General features: G+C 36.0%; 1 protein-coding gene across 1 annotated transcript in view; it reads right to left on the bottom strand.

Annotated features, from left to right (window-relative positions):
* ctnnd2b (catenin (cadherin-associated protein), delta 2b) overlaps positions 1 to 14,888 on the bottom strand; it is a 240,754-nt gene extending 225,866 nt beyond the window's left edge. The window contains exon 1 of the mRNA XM_059344042.1: positions 13,932 to 14,888. The gene's annotated coding sequence lies outside the window, so the exon portion shown is untranslated. The remainder of the gene's footprint in view (positions 1 to 13,931) is intronic.
* Between the last annotated feature and the right edge of the window lie 499 nt (positions 14,889 to 15,387).

The following is a 15,387-nucleotide window of genomic DNA, read 5'->3' as shown; positions in this document are numbered from 1 at the left end:
ATAAATATGTAAGGGTTACCAAGAAAATTAGGCCATTCATTAAATTTTTTTAAATAAACTTATTCACAGCATTCATATTATTTTATTATTGCACTAGCAAAAAGGTTGAAACTTAATTAACTCTGAGTGGCTTGATCATTAGATATTTCTCAAGTTTATATAATCTAATGAATAATCTAATCTAATAATCTAATCTAAATCTACCTTTCTTTTCTAAAACATGTGTCATACACAGAGAAGCAATGAAATAAACTCTGTATAATGTGTATATCAAGATTGAATACAACTTAAAATGTCGAAATAGATCAGGGATGGGCAACTGGAGTTGCAGTTTCTGTTTGCACAACTGTTATTTATTATAAATATTTAACCTGTGGTTCTGTTAATTTTTACATGTTGCATTTTTCTTGTTGTTAAAAATATTTCTGTTAAATTTTGGGGTCTTTGTTTTTATCCTGGTGGTATCGAAAATGGTATCGAGTATGGAATATTTTCCTGAGTATCGTTATCGAGTTGAACATTTTAGTATCTAGTATCTACTACGACTAGATTGGAGATATGTTATAACTAGGGTTAATTAAGATTAATTAATTACAAAAAATTAACATGTTTTAAAAAATTGACGCATTTTAATCGCACTTATCTTTGCACCGTAAGTATCACCTCAATGCTAAACATATAGCAGCTAGCGGCTAGTGTGCTAGCTAGCGTGGATTGTGTTTTACTTAAAAAACCAAAGTATTCTAGTTTACAGAAGGTCTACCTACCTATAGGCTACCTGGATTTATGAAATGTACTATATTTCTAAATATGCTATTGCTACACTTAATGGCAAAAACTGCACTGGTCTGTTGGACTTGAACAAAAATAAACAATATTTTTGTTGCTTAAGCTTATGTATTCAGTCATTATTCAATGGTATACTAAAAATCCATGTGAAAAAAATTACTTCTCACTGTTCTCTGGTCAAATATTTATATGCGATTAAAATGCGATTAATTTCGATTAATTTACTACAAAGCCTCTAATTAATTAGATTAATTTTTTTAATCGAGTCCCGGCCCTAGTTGTAACATAACCAACCGCATGACTCCAAAGTCCAATGACAACTCATGAACATAGTAGAGCCGTCACTCCACTCGGAGTGCCACTTTGCTGTGTGAAATCTTTGGTTTGCTCCAGTCTGAATGGGAACCCAAAGTGCTGAGCAAACCTTTAAGATAAAGAGGAGATTAGTTGCCGTCAGGACGCTGGCTGGATGTGAGTACAGTGAATGAAGAGGCATTAAAGCCAGACAAAGCTGGGCTGCACTGGCCTTACGCCACTTCCTCTACTGCACGCGTACACACACACACACACACACACACACACCCTCAAAGCCACTCATATAAAACCTGCAAGCAAGCAAATGCTTGCACAGGGTTAGAAATTAATGAGGGCTCGGGGCACCAAACTGCCCTTTAAAGTTTAAAAAATGCTTATGAAATAAAAATCTGTCGGAGAAAGAGAAAAGATTGCATCCCCACCCATGTTTGGTCGGTTTTTTTTACCATCTTCATATTTAATTGGCTGAGCAGTCATTTCCTCACATTAAATGTCCAGTGCAGGTCATTTTTGGGGGGATTAGAAAATGTGTTTTTGGTCAGACAATAATCAAGGACACAGCCTGAAGGAGGAGATTACACTGACACCATGCAGTCTGCAACAGACCCCACACAAACTGCCATGTCAGCAAAAATGAAACAAGGGTAGAAAACTAAACAATGGCGCCAAGGGGGGTAGGGACGTTGGGAACAAAGGAGAAAATGACACTTTCACTAATTTCCATCATTGGAAAAGTTAAAACAAATCAAACAAATGTATTGTTTTGTTTTAAATGGACACAAAATGGATCAGAAATCACAAGGGAGCTCACAATATCCTCAACAAAAGCATTTATTTCCCACCCAGATGAAATTTCTCCCTCTGCCATCTATGAACAATCTGTATGAATCTCTGCTCGGCCACAGCCAAAGAACACAGGCAGTAAAATAAAGCAGAGTGAGAATTGTTCTCATCGAGGTGATAAGTGATGAATGGGTGTTTGACCACCACAATCTGTCATTTTTTTTAAAAACTTCACAGCTCCAAAAAGCTCTGCAGGACATAATGGATTTCTCTCAGCAGCATTATGGATAAGAAGCTCATTTGTAATTATGTAAGGCCCACTTACACACAAGAGTTCATCAACGCTAAAGGCGTGTGAGAACAAAGAGCGGCTGTCAGGCTGCAGCCAGTCCTCCAACGCCCACCCAGTCCAAAACACACAGCGCACACATGCAAAACGACAAGGGCAGGCAAAGTCACTCTTACATTTGAGCATTGAGAATAAAAGAACAACCAGCTTTTTTTTTTCCAGTGAAATAGATTGAATATGCAGGTAAATGGGTCTAAAAGCTCTGGTACCTAATGTTTGTCCTCTTCATCCCACTGAAGTCATTAAGGGTCAATAAGAACATACTGGGATTCATATAGCCTGAAACCAATGGGACAATGGTTGGGAAACAATGGTTTTTGACAATGTATAAAGAACAAAATCTGAATGAAAATTGATGAGAAAAATGGTTAAATGTTACGGTAATGATAGAATTGTTTGCATTTAAAATGTGTATATTTTAATAAAATACATTTTGGTAGTATATGTGACTGTTTACATGTACATATGTATAAAAAATAAGAAAAGGATAATTGTATTTCTGTCATTGGAAATGTTTTTATTGTATTTTCAATAAAAATATTTTGGAAAAAAAAAAAATACATTTTGGTTATACCAGCTACCCTTGAGCACATTTCAGTGCTTGCCAAGGGAAAAAAATAAAAACCTTTCGTTGTTTTTTTTATTTTTTATTTAAGAATACGGTTACGGTAATTAATTTAGCTCACAGTGTCTCTAAAAATGTAAAAAACACCTTAAAATTCCTTAAAAAGATTATAAATTCATATTAGAAAGTGACTTTAGATTGTATAGGTTATAAAGGGTCAAAGAAAATATGTATTCAATGCTCTTGCATTATTGCTATGAGCTGCACCATGTTAAACTAGCAGCTGGTGGTCATCAAATCCTACAAGAGGTAGCCTGGTCTTAGTAATGCAACATCAAGTAATATCAAGACTTGAGTATAAATCAGAGCTGGTCATTGGGCGGCCCGTGGGCCACATCCGGCCCGTTACCCAGGTTACCCAGAAATTAGAAATCAATACAACCGCAGTGCTTTTATTTTGAAGGTGGTTTACGTACCCACCTGCAAAGACTCGACTCTTTACTGATAGTTCACAAGATTTATTTAAAATTGTAGCTCCATGAACATAAAAATAAGACATTCCTTTGATCACCTTGTGAATCCACCGTAAGAGCTAACAAACATTAGCATTAGCACTTGACCAAACAAGCACTTTTACTATAGTTAAGACAACAAATATAGCCACTAATATATATGACAGAAGAAAATAAACTTTAACAAACCTTGTGTCCTGTCAGCCGCCACTATAGAAGCCTTTTGATACTTTATATCAACTTTATATGAATTACGACGCACTCGTTATTATTAACCGATCGTTTTTAATTTTTCCCGTTCTACCTGTTATATCCTGTCACTACCTTTCAAAATAAAAGCACCCGTTTCACACTGGACGGCGCCTTTTCAAAATAAAAGCAATATAACATTGTAAAACACCTAGAAAATTTACAAACATAAAAAAAAACAAGCTATATAATACAAAAACACCAATAGGAACCTTGCTAAAGGTAATTTACAGTTATAAATGTTAAAATTATATAGTGATTGGAGTATTTACTACTTTTTACTGCTATATTTGATTTACTCCACATTAACAGTCTTATCATAACATGTATTCTTATCAGTAGCAGCTCAAAACCAGATAATTTACTGTATTTTATAAAGCGATTAAATTAATATTAAGCAGAATTTAGTTCAGAGTTTTGGTCCGGCCCCTGCAACCTTCGTGGTATTGGTCATGTGGCCCCTTGGGAAAATTAATTGCCCACCCCTGGTATAAATAGTATGATTTTGCTATTGGACTAGAACTCAGTATCTGCACTAGTATAAGCCAATGCAGTGGCGGTTCTACACAGGGGCCTACAGGGGCCACTGCCCCTATGAAGAAGCCTTTGGCCCCTGCTGTGGCCCCTGTGTCAAAGTAATAATAAAATGATCAATTTATAATGATGAACGACGGAACAATTCTTACCTATTTTTTGTTTAAATAATATCTCATTGTACACAAAAGGAACCCAGAATGTGTACACTGTATAATAGTTTAATTGTGCAATAAAGGCTAAACATAAAGATCATTCTCACTGTACTGCACTTTCAAAATAAAAAAAAGTAATTGTGCACAAAATTGAGAAATGTCATTGTCATACAAAAATAACTGTTAATGTTGGTAAGTCACATTGTTTCAATCAATGTAGTTCTTCCAAATATGAGACTTTTAGCTAAAATAAAGGGTTTGAATGCTTAAATATCATTTTTGACGTTTTTTAATGTGCCCCTCTGATTAAACACTGGCCCCTCCTTGGCCCCCACAGTAAAATTGGTCTAGAACCGCCACTGAGCCAATGTAACAGTAGGCAACCCAGGCCTTAGCAGTAGTTAATAGCTTTCTCATTGTAAAAATGTTTTTTTTAATTACCATTCAATTGTTTTATGAAAAGGCCACCGGTGCCACCAATGAGAATGTGTTTATAAAACGTGTTAGAGAAATGAGCATCTGTCCACATACAAACCAACAGTTGCAACCCACAAGGGGAAGACTTCCTCGTCACCCTCCCACCCACTCGCCGTCTCCCTCACGACTCGGAGCTAATTGGGAGTCGCCCCTCGCTGACCTTCCCTCCAACACAGAGAGAGTCATCCCCATGACAGCAGAGTCTTGCTCATTATCCCCCAACAAGGGTCGGCCTTGTTAGAGCCCAAACTGCCACGCCGCACCTGGCTGACATCACAGCAAAAAAAAAAAAAAAAACAGAGTCCATGTTGCCACGGCAACCACAACTTGGCAACGGCGACTTGGCAACGTCCCACTCCGCGGGGGATTGATTGGGTGAGCAATGCAGTGAGAGGTGGATTAGGAGGAGTATTATTGTCTCCCTCGGTGCAGAGGGACACCGAGAGGACACACTGAAACAATGCTGACAGATCTGACCTGAACTTGGTTTAGCACAGAGATGAAAGACGCCTCTCATGTGTCCACTGCTCATTAATGTCCTAATGTGCTGTCACAAAATTATTAGAAAAAGACACACAATTACCACAAAAAGACACAAAATCACTAAATAAACCCCACTAAATTACTTAAAAAAGACACAAAATTACCAAAAAAAAGACACAAAATTACTATAAAAAAGACACAAAAATACACAAAATTACAAAAAAGACACAAAATTACAACAACAAAAAAAAGACTCGAAATTACAAAAAAATACACAAAATTACTAAAAAAGAAAATACACAAAATAACTAAAAAAAGACACAAAATTACTAAAAAAAGACACAAAATTACTATTAAAGAAAGACACAAAATTACTAAAGAAAAACAACACAAAATTACTTTAAAAAGACACAAAATGACCAAAAAAAGACCCAAAATGACACAAAAAAAGGCACAAAATTACTAAAAAAAGACACAAAATTACCAAAATAAGACACAAAATTACAATACATAACATTTCCAACGGTGGACACACTGAAACAATGCTGACAGATCTGACCTAAACTTGGTTTAGCACAGAGATGAAAGATGCCTCTCATGTATCCACTGCTCATTAATGTGCTCATTAATTTCCAAATGTGCTGCAGTGATTAAAAAAATACCATGGTGCTCTTTTGGCTAAGCATTTCAAGCCTTATTCAACGTATTTTTTTTATTTCTAAATTGAACGTGAAAAAAATTATTCCACTGAACAGAGTGAGACCGACACGGCCGCATTTATACTCAAGTGTCCGTTTAATACACAACCAAATAGGCGCCGTAGTAAATATAGGTGCAAAGCGATCCTGCAGGGAGAGTTTTCCTGCTGCAAAGTGCACACTCAACCATCGAGTGAAATGAACAAAACTCAAGTGACAAAATGATGTGTCCAACAAACAACCATTACCCTCTCCATAGCTCCTGCTCTGCTCCATTCTCCTCTTAGGGCAGCGGAGAAGAGGGAGAGCCACTCAGTGCCTGAGACAGGGAAGCAAAGTGCAGCTGTTATTTGTCATCATCCATTAGTGAACCAGTCGGACCCACAAGTGGAAGCTGCAGAGGGGGAGGATGGTTGGTGGTCACTCCGTCTGATTTTTGCACCTGATTGGTGCTGCGGTAATAATATACTATGTATACATTGTGGGTCAACAGTGGCTCAGTCAGACCTCTAGCTGTGACGTCGTTTATATGCACTCAGGACTGAGATCTACACCAAGTCAGTCAATGCAGGAAGCAGTCCTTCATGTGGAGGTTGGCGTGGCTGACATGTGTTAAGTAGATCAGAGTTTGCATCATGTTACAGACCTAACATTTAACTAAACCATAGCCATGTGTGGGCTCAGTTTTAACCCTTAACCTTTTATCAGGCAAAGAACTATATTTGGTAACTTCAGGTAATATTTCGAGAAAAAAGTTGCAAATTTACTAGATTAAAGTGGCAAATCTCCAAGAAAAAAAGTCGCAGATTTAAGAGATTTAAAGTGAGAAAGTGAGAAGTGAGAAGTGAGAAAAAAGTTTACGAGATTAAAGTGGCAAATCTACGAGAAATTTTTTTGCAGATTTATGAGATTTAAAATGGTGAATCTGCAAGAAAAAAGTTGCTTTTTTGCACTTTTTTCTCGTAAATCTGTGACTTTTTTCGCGCAGATTTGCCACTTTAAATCTCTTAAATCTGCAAAAAAATTTCTCGTAGATTTGCCACTTTAATCTAGTAAATTTGCCACTTTTTTCTCGAAATATTACCTGAAGTTACCAAATATAGTTCTTTGCCTGAAAAAGGGTTAACCCTTAATAGGGCACTCATTGAAATACTTGCAAGTTCCAAATTTCAACCCGAGAGAATATTGGAGGATATTACATACAGCCAGAATGTGTAAAAAAAAACATACAGACCCGGGGGAGGTGGGTAATATTTTGAGAAATAAAGTTTACGAGATTAAGGTGTCAAATCTATGAGAAAAAATATGCAGATGTATGAGATTTAAAGTGGTGAATCTGCAAGAAAAAAGTTGCTTTTTTCCCCACTTTTGTCTCGTAAATCTGCGACTTTTTTCGAGCAGATTTGCCACTTTAAATCTCTTAAATCTGCACATTTTTTTGCACACTTCAATCTAGTAAAATATGGAAACCACTAATGGATTCCATATTGGTGGCCAACATGAATTCTTCTTCAAAAAAACCACCAAGGAGGTTTTCAGATGGATTTGTTGGTTTGTCTGGTAAAATGACTGCTATGATGTTAATGAAACTCAGTGGAAGGCTGCAGCATGGGGACATTTTGGAGCAGATCCAAATCATGTGGCGGATACATAAATTAATTTAGATGAAAAGATGTTATTTTGACATTGTATCATAACTTTAACCCTAATGAAGCTTGTCCGCTACAACACATTGGTCTATTTGTTCTCCAAGTGTTGCTGAAATCCCCCTTTTTGTCATACTGTTTCGTTTCATTTAATCATTTTACTAATACAATTATTTCCTTTTAACTTCATTTTACCATTATTTTTAGCTTTGCTTCAATGTTTGATAGTGATTTATATTGCTGTTTTGAACATTGCTACATAAATTAATTTTATTACCAGTATTAACCCTTTGGAGTCCTGGTTTATTTTGTCCATTTTTTAATAATTCAGCCTGTTAATAACACTTAAAAAAGTGTTTACCGTGACATGTGGATTCATTTTTTTCAGTACAATCTCACCTATATGACTCGATTATTATTATTATTTTACTTTTTCAAGTTCTGCATCAACATTTTAACACAAAAAAACATGCAAAAGAACATAAAATCAGATTTTGAAAATTAGGTTTCATACTTAACTACATAACACAATAATGTTCATTAAAGGATTTTAAACGATGTGAATGTGAACACAGGTGGCAAATACAACATATAGGAGGTAAAATGAGGATATCATCGAGTTCTATATTTTAATATTAAATATATTTGACGTAATATTTCGAGAAAAAAGTTGCAAATTTACTAGATTAAAGTGGCAAATCTACGAGAAAAAAGTGTGAAAAAAGCAACTTTTTTCTCCCAGATTCACCACTTTAAATTTCATAAATCTGCGCATTTGCGCTGTATGTAATATCCTCCAATATAGGATATATTCCTATCCTCCAAAATTTTCGCACAGATTTTCCACTTTAAATCTCTTAAATCTGCGACTTTTTTCTCATAGATTTGCCACTTTAATCTAGTAAATTTGCAACTTTTTTCTCGAAATATTACCTGAAGTTACCAAATATAGTTCTTTGCCTGATAAAGGGTTAATATGTCTGGCCAGTTAACATGGAACGTGATGTCAGCGACTTGTCCTTCTTTCTGCATCTCCTGCTGTGTTTCTGCTCTGAATGGTTCAAGGAATAAAGAGGTTGTTGACCAGGCAACCTATCTTCCCTATCTGCTCACTGGAGGAGGGGGGGCGCCAGCTGTGATATGAATCAGATGCAGCCATGATTGAAATACAATGACCTGGCAACAAACACTCTCTCTCTCTCTCTTTCTGAACAAGGTTATCAGCAGAGATTATCGGGTTAGGACAATAGATGTCTGATTCACATAGGTAGTGAATGGTTTAAGCCAAAACGTATCTCAGCTTTTGATCTCCAATTCATCTCAAATAGGACTGCAGCTGTTTAGACTGTAAAATAAGGCTGAAACTGTGTATAATATCAGGGATGGGCAACTTAAATGCTGCAGGGAGCCACAATTTTTCATGGACACTACCACAGGGCCACATATAGGACCGTGCACTTAACCAGATATGATGAAACTGCAATTTTAAATATGTTTACAGTGCAGTAACTTAACATATTTCATGCTCAAATGCATGTATAACAGTATAAATAGGGATACAAAAGGTTTGAAGCAAATAAAAAATAACCACTCACTGTGATTTCTTTCTCTTTTTTTTGCAAGAACAACAGACCAATATTAATTGCAATAAGTAATTTTTGTGCATTTTTACACTGCACTTTTAAGATTTCATGTTTTTGGTCATTTTGTGTCTTTTTATGTTCATTTTGTCTCTTTTTTTGATGGTGTCATCACTCTAGCCTCTCCATAGGGTCACATTGGGGGGATTCTTTGGCGTGTTTTTATTCGTTTTGTGTCTTTTTTTTGTTCATTTTGTGTCTTTTTTTGTTCATTTTGTGTCATTTTTGTTCATTTTGTGTCATTTTTTGTTCATTTTGTGTCATTTTGGTCATTTTGTGTCTATTTGTTTATTTTGTGTCTATTTGTTTACAGTGCAGTAACTTAACATATTTCATGCTCAAATGCATGTAGAACAGTATAAATAGGAATACAAAAGGTTTGAAGCAAATAAAAAATAACCACTTACTGTGATTTCTTTCTCTTTTTTTGCAAGAACAGCAGACCGACATTCATTTCAAGAAGTAATTTTGTGCATTTTTACACTGAACTTTTAAGATTTCATGCTCAAATGCATGTAGTTGTACTGAGGGCCACTTCAAGTGAGGGTGCGGGCCGTATGTGGCGCCCAGGCCTCCAGTTGCCCATCCCTGATGTATACAGATGCAGTGTGGGTGATGAAAAATAATCATGTTTCGTATGAAATATTATGAAATATTACGTTTTTACAAATGTGTTTACTAATATTACAACCACCATCAAGAATTCCCCAGACAGCTGCTTCTTTAGGGAATTAATAAAGTAACATAACTTTAACTTTGAAGTACTTAAAGCATGCTAATGCTGTTACTAAAGTGGGTCATATGATGCTCATACTAATTATTTGTCCACCCCCCTATATACTTTATACAGTATCTGTATTGTCCCTGATGGCTAGTGGAGGCTGCTCTTCTTTCTCACTGCAGTTTGTTCGTGATTTTTACACTGTACTCCTTGAGGTATTGAATAATTTAGCAGTTTTTGGACTGATGCGCCTGCAGTTTAAGCACAGATGATCTAACAGCTTCAGATTTTTGTGTTAGTTATCATATAACGCTTTAGATACTTCGGCATTTAAGTGCTGAGGGCCACACCTTTTTGTCAATGGCATGCAATGTAAACATGGTTGACCTTGAAGCAGTCAAAGAAGGTTTATTTTTCATAGTTTTGACCAAAAAAAAGACACAAAAATACTAAAAAAAAAATGTAAAAAAACACAAAATGACAAAAAAAGACACAAAATTCCCAAAAAAGACACAAAATGACAGGAAAAAACTAAATTACTTTAAAAAGACACAAAATTCCCCCCAAAAAAGACACAAAATTATTAGAAAAAGAGAGTCAAACCCACAGACTGACCAACAAAGTGTTCAGTCAAACTGAACTGAACTGATATCAAACACGTATGGACGACAACAACTGCAGCATTTTATCAAACTTTCTAAAACTTTAAGCTTCACTGCTCTCAATTCTTTTTTGAATGAAACATGGAAAACAATGTTATTTCGACAACTTCCCGACACAATATCCTGCCTATAGATTCATTAGATCTTCTAGTTTCATATGATACCAGTATCGATAAAATATCACCATGCAAAATGTGGCGATACTATGCTGTATCCATTTTTTCCCGCACCTCTATTGGTAATCAGGATTTTTTTCTCCATGTATTGAGGAGGTACTGGCACACCCAAACGAGGTTTTTTCCTGCCACAAAAGAAAAATAACCAAGAATAAAAACAGCAATTCAAATCCCCTCCAAATGTGTTTATAGCATTTTACCAAATATCTGTTGAACGTGCAAGAAATAAACTTAAATATGGCATCTTTGACAACTCTTCCTTCTGCTATATTTCACACATGGTGCTGTACTTGTTTTAACGGGGCCTCAACACTCCACTGTAAAGCTAGTGCAAACTTTTACTAGTAGTGTTAGAGCCGGAGCTCTTAAAGCCTCCCGCACTCTGCCCCGGTTCTTTTGTTCTAGACTTGGTATTTACAAAAGACTCAAAACAACTGAATACTATTTATTGGAAGAATAATAGCCAAATGCAATGATGAGTGTTGGACTCTAAAGTAAGGGTGCCAACAATTTTACAACTTACTTTCCTTGTACAACAATTTATCCCTATCTTTCAGTAGTATTTAATTTTTTTTTTTTAGTTTAAGAATGACCCTGTTAACTGGCGGCTCCCAGCCGATTCTGTCGCGGTTGCTCAAAGTGATAACAGCTGTTGTAGGTTCCCTTGTAAAGACCTTTGACTGCACTAATCAGTGTTAAATACATACTTGTGTGTTTGTTTAGCAGTCAACCATTTACTGTATGTGAGCTAATCTGCCCAACCATCGATGCAAATTGACTCGAAATGACCAGTTAACAGGGTTACAGTATTTTCGGGAGCAAGTTTTTAGCATTAGAAATGCTGGAGAAACCGACTAACCCAAACTGTAATAAACCTGAGAAAAACTTTAAAGTCCTGAATGGTTTCAATATTTTGTCTATCACGTTTTTAACCCTCTGAAATCTTGGGCTATTATGTCCATTAAAAATCTGTTAAAGGATCTTTACCATGCCATGTTGGTATCAGTTTTTTCAGCGCAACCTCATCTATATGTCCTGATTATTAATTTTTAACTTTGACTTATTTGATCAAAATTTTTAACCCAAAAGAAACAAAGGAAAACAGAAAATCTGACCTTGAAAATTAGGTTTCACACACAGAAATGTACATGTTGCAAATATAAAAATATGTGCAAATATAACATATAACAGGTAAAATGAGGATAATATCTAGTTCTATATTTTTACACTAAATATATTTGACATTATCTCCGGTTTTACTTGGCCAAAACTCATTAAAAAAAAATCTGGTATGGAGTTTCAAGCCAGAACTTTAGAGGGAAGCTGATGACAAGACTCAATGTTGCTTCATTTTTATGTCTTCACGTCATGAAGGAATGATGTGCATGTTGTTTCATGGACTCCAGAGGGTTAATATAGTTTCAGTTAGTAATCTGTGTTCAAATGAATTGTTGTAGTCTAGATCAAGTAAGCAAATATTTTGACTTTAGATGTTGCACAGGGGGCAACAATTTACATCTCTGATCTCTCTCGCTAGAGGTTATTAAGAGTTTGTCCACATCTCATGAATCATCTTCTTAATATAAAAACTTAATGAAGCCTGTTGAGGCTGCAGCAGCGAGGTGAGTCTTTGGGAAAAAAAAGAATGATAACACGCTCTTAACACGTCTCTGGAGCTGTGGTGGAGTGCACCACTTTTCACACTTTTCACCGGGGATGTAACGATAGGGTCACTTCAACATGCACCGTAAATCTTTGCCAATTAGGCAGAGGAATGGAGAGAGAGATACGTGGACGGTAGATGGGAGATGGGAGGTGTGTTCTATTATACCCAAGGGTAGCAGGTAAATGCACTCTGAAGACTTCTGGCTTCCTGTAATGCTTCTTAGTGTGTCACAGGAGCACATGCTGCAACATTTGGTTAGAGAAGCGCTTAGATCAGTTAAATGTGTGATGAGAACCCTGGCTGGCAGTCTCACCTGTATGTGTTAAGTGTTAGTAGCGGTCAGTTAACTCGAGCTGTTTGTGTGCACTCTGACGGACTTAATAAATACAGAAAGAAACATGGATTTGATCATGTTTGTGTCAGAGTCATGCCATCAGAAAAGGGCTTGTATTGTAACACAGATAATGATATCTCTTTTGGGTGATTGGGCCAGATAGTGGTAAATAAGTGGTGGCCAACATGAAGGTTGGGGGTCATAACATCAATCTGAGCGATCCGAGATGTTTATATTTTGATTTTTGTTCTTGTTTTTAAAGTACTGGATACCTCTTTAGGCCACTAAAATCAATTTAAACTGGAATGACTGTTGGAGACCTCCGCCAAGGCTATGCCCTATCTTGCAACGTCAACTAAAATGAAAAATAATTCACCCATGCTTATCCATCTTGTGATTCAGATCCTCTCAAAAAAGGTAATGGGTTCTTCTGTGGCCCAGGCTTCACCCTTCCACCTTCCAATTTTCATGAAACCCTTCCAAATCTAATGATAATTGGACCAGTAGTTTTTCTGTTATCCTGCTGAAAAAAGACAAACAACCCAAACTAAGTGATGGAAGTAATAAATAAACCTGAGAACCCAAACACAACCTGTTATCATATCATATATATATAGTATATCATATTTGTTTTACTTGCCATGAGTTAGATAAGATCATTAAAACCTTTTATTTGTTCTTTAGATATGAAGCTTTCTTCACTTTGATGTTGCCATGCAACCATCTCAGACTGCAGGAAATCAGGGTCATGTTTTATTTCAAGAGATTCTATTGAGCTTTTTGAATGGAGCTTTGAATGTCTGTGGTCACATTTTACATCATCCTTATCTAATAGAAAATACAACTCGGCACCTTCTGAATTCAAGTTTCTCTCTTTGACCAAACTAAGACTTGCTTAACTGCCTTAATAACTAACTTACTGGGAAAAACTTCATTCAAACTCGAGACAAAACAAGGTAGAACTCCACAAAAAAGACTCGGTTGGTCTTTCCACTGTTCCAACAATCACCAACTTTTCATACCAAGTCATCAAGTTAGACAATAATTATAAGAATGAATAATTATCTAAAATGAATGAAGCTTTAAGCTTCAAACTATCCAGTACAGTGTTGTACATGCATATGCATAATTTTATAATTGAGCAATGTGAATGTAAGGGCCATTAAGATTTTGTTACCTTTGGATGATCCAGGCTAGTTGTCTTTATGCTAAGCTAAGCTAACTGGCTGCTAGCTGTAGCTTTGAAAAAGAGTTGTATTGATCTTCTTATCTAACTTTTTGCAAGAAAATGAAGCATATTACTGTAAATTTTAAGCTTCAAATTATTCAGGTCAGTGTTGTACATGCATGTGCATCATTTTTAATTGAGCAATGTGAATGTAAGGGACATTAAGATTTTGTTACCTTTGGATGATCCAGGCTAAGTGTCTTTATGCTAAGCTAAACTAAGCTAAGCTAACTGGCTGCTAGCTGTAGCTTCATAAAAGAGTTGTACTGATCTTCTTATCTAACTTTCTGCAAGAAAATGAAGCATATTTCTGTATATTTTGAACCGAATCGTCACAAAGAGCACACAAGCTTTAAAAAAGCTAATAAAACACAAATGCTAAATGAAATGAAGAGTAACATTCTACAATCTGATCTGTTTGGGTTTTAAAGTGTTAAATATGAGCTGTGGGACTCTCCACTGATCTCGTGGGCGGTTGCATATTTCACCCACAAGATACAGAGATTAAAAGGCAGAGGAACTAGAACGAGTTTTCTACTATTCACCTCCATAAATATGAACACATCACCATTACTGCCGAGCTCATTTGCTACGCTGCCACATCCACTGATCATTGTCGTGTTTTTCCTCCAAAACCTAACAGGAAACATCTGCTACAACATACTGCACGTGTACAATGGTCAGTATGAAATAAGCAGCCTGTTGATAACCAGTTTAATAAGACATTTCACTGCCAGACACAATCTGCTCTGCTGGCCTGATCAGACCCAACCCCCCAAATGTCCATCACATTAAACTTCTTATTAGGGCTGGGTAGCTCCTCCATCTTAGGACTGATCTGTGATCTACAGCCCTTCAGAGAAAACACAACTTCTTAAACCTCTGAAGTCCAGGAGATTTTGGTTCTAATTTGTCAACTTCTTATGCATTCATTTCTGTCTCTGTTTAGCACCTTACATCACATGCATGGCTCCTTTTTCTCCACACAAACTTGGCTATCAGACAGATTTTTCATTTTATTTTAATTAACAAAGTATAAAGCTGCCAGGAACCAAAAATACAAACAAAAGACAGAGGTGTCTATGGAAATGTACCATTTTTTTTCTTTTTACCATTTATACACACAAAAACAGCAGAAAAACTAATAAATAATAAAACTACAAAACAGTCTATTTTCATGTAAATTAAAAACAGTAATAGTTTTCATTGTAGAAAGAAAATTCACATTTTAAAAATGGTCTAGAAACATAAATGTCACACTGTGAAAGCCCCTATGATTGAACTTTCAGCTGGCTTTCTCAGCTTGTCTACATATCATATATAAATAAAATCATTACTGTAAATAAAACGTGTATTTTCAATAAATACATGGACTCCAGGGGGTTAAGCTGCCATGCAATCAACA

This window comes from Centropristis striata, chromosome 11 (assembly GCF_030273125.1).
Source record: "Centropristis striata isolate RG_2023a ecotype Rhode Island chromosome 11, C.striata_1.0, whole genome shotgun sequence".
In the NCBI taxonomy this organism is placed as follows: Eukaryota; Metazoa; Chordata; class Actinopteri; order Perciformes; family Serranidae; genus Centropristis; species Centropristis striata.
The sequence above is the reverse complement of the archived record's forward strand: the minus strand, read 5'-3'. Positions and strand labels throughout refer to the sequence as shown.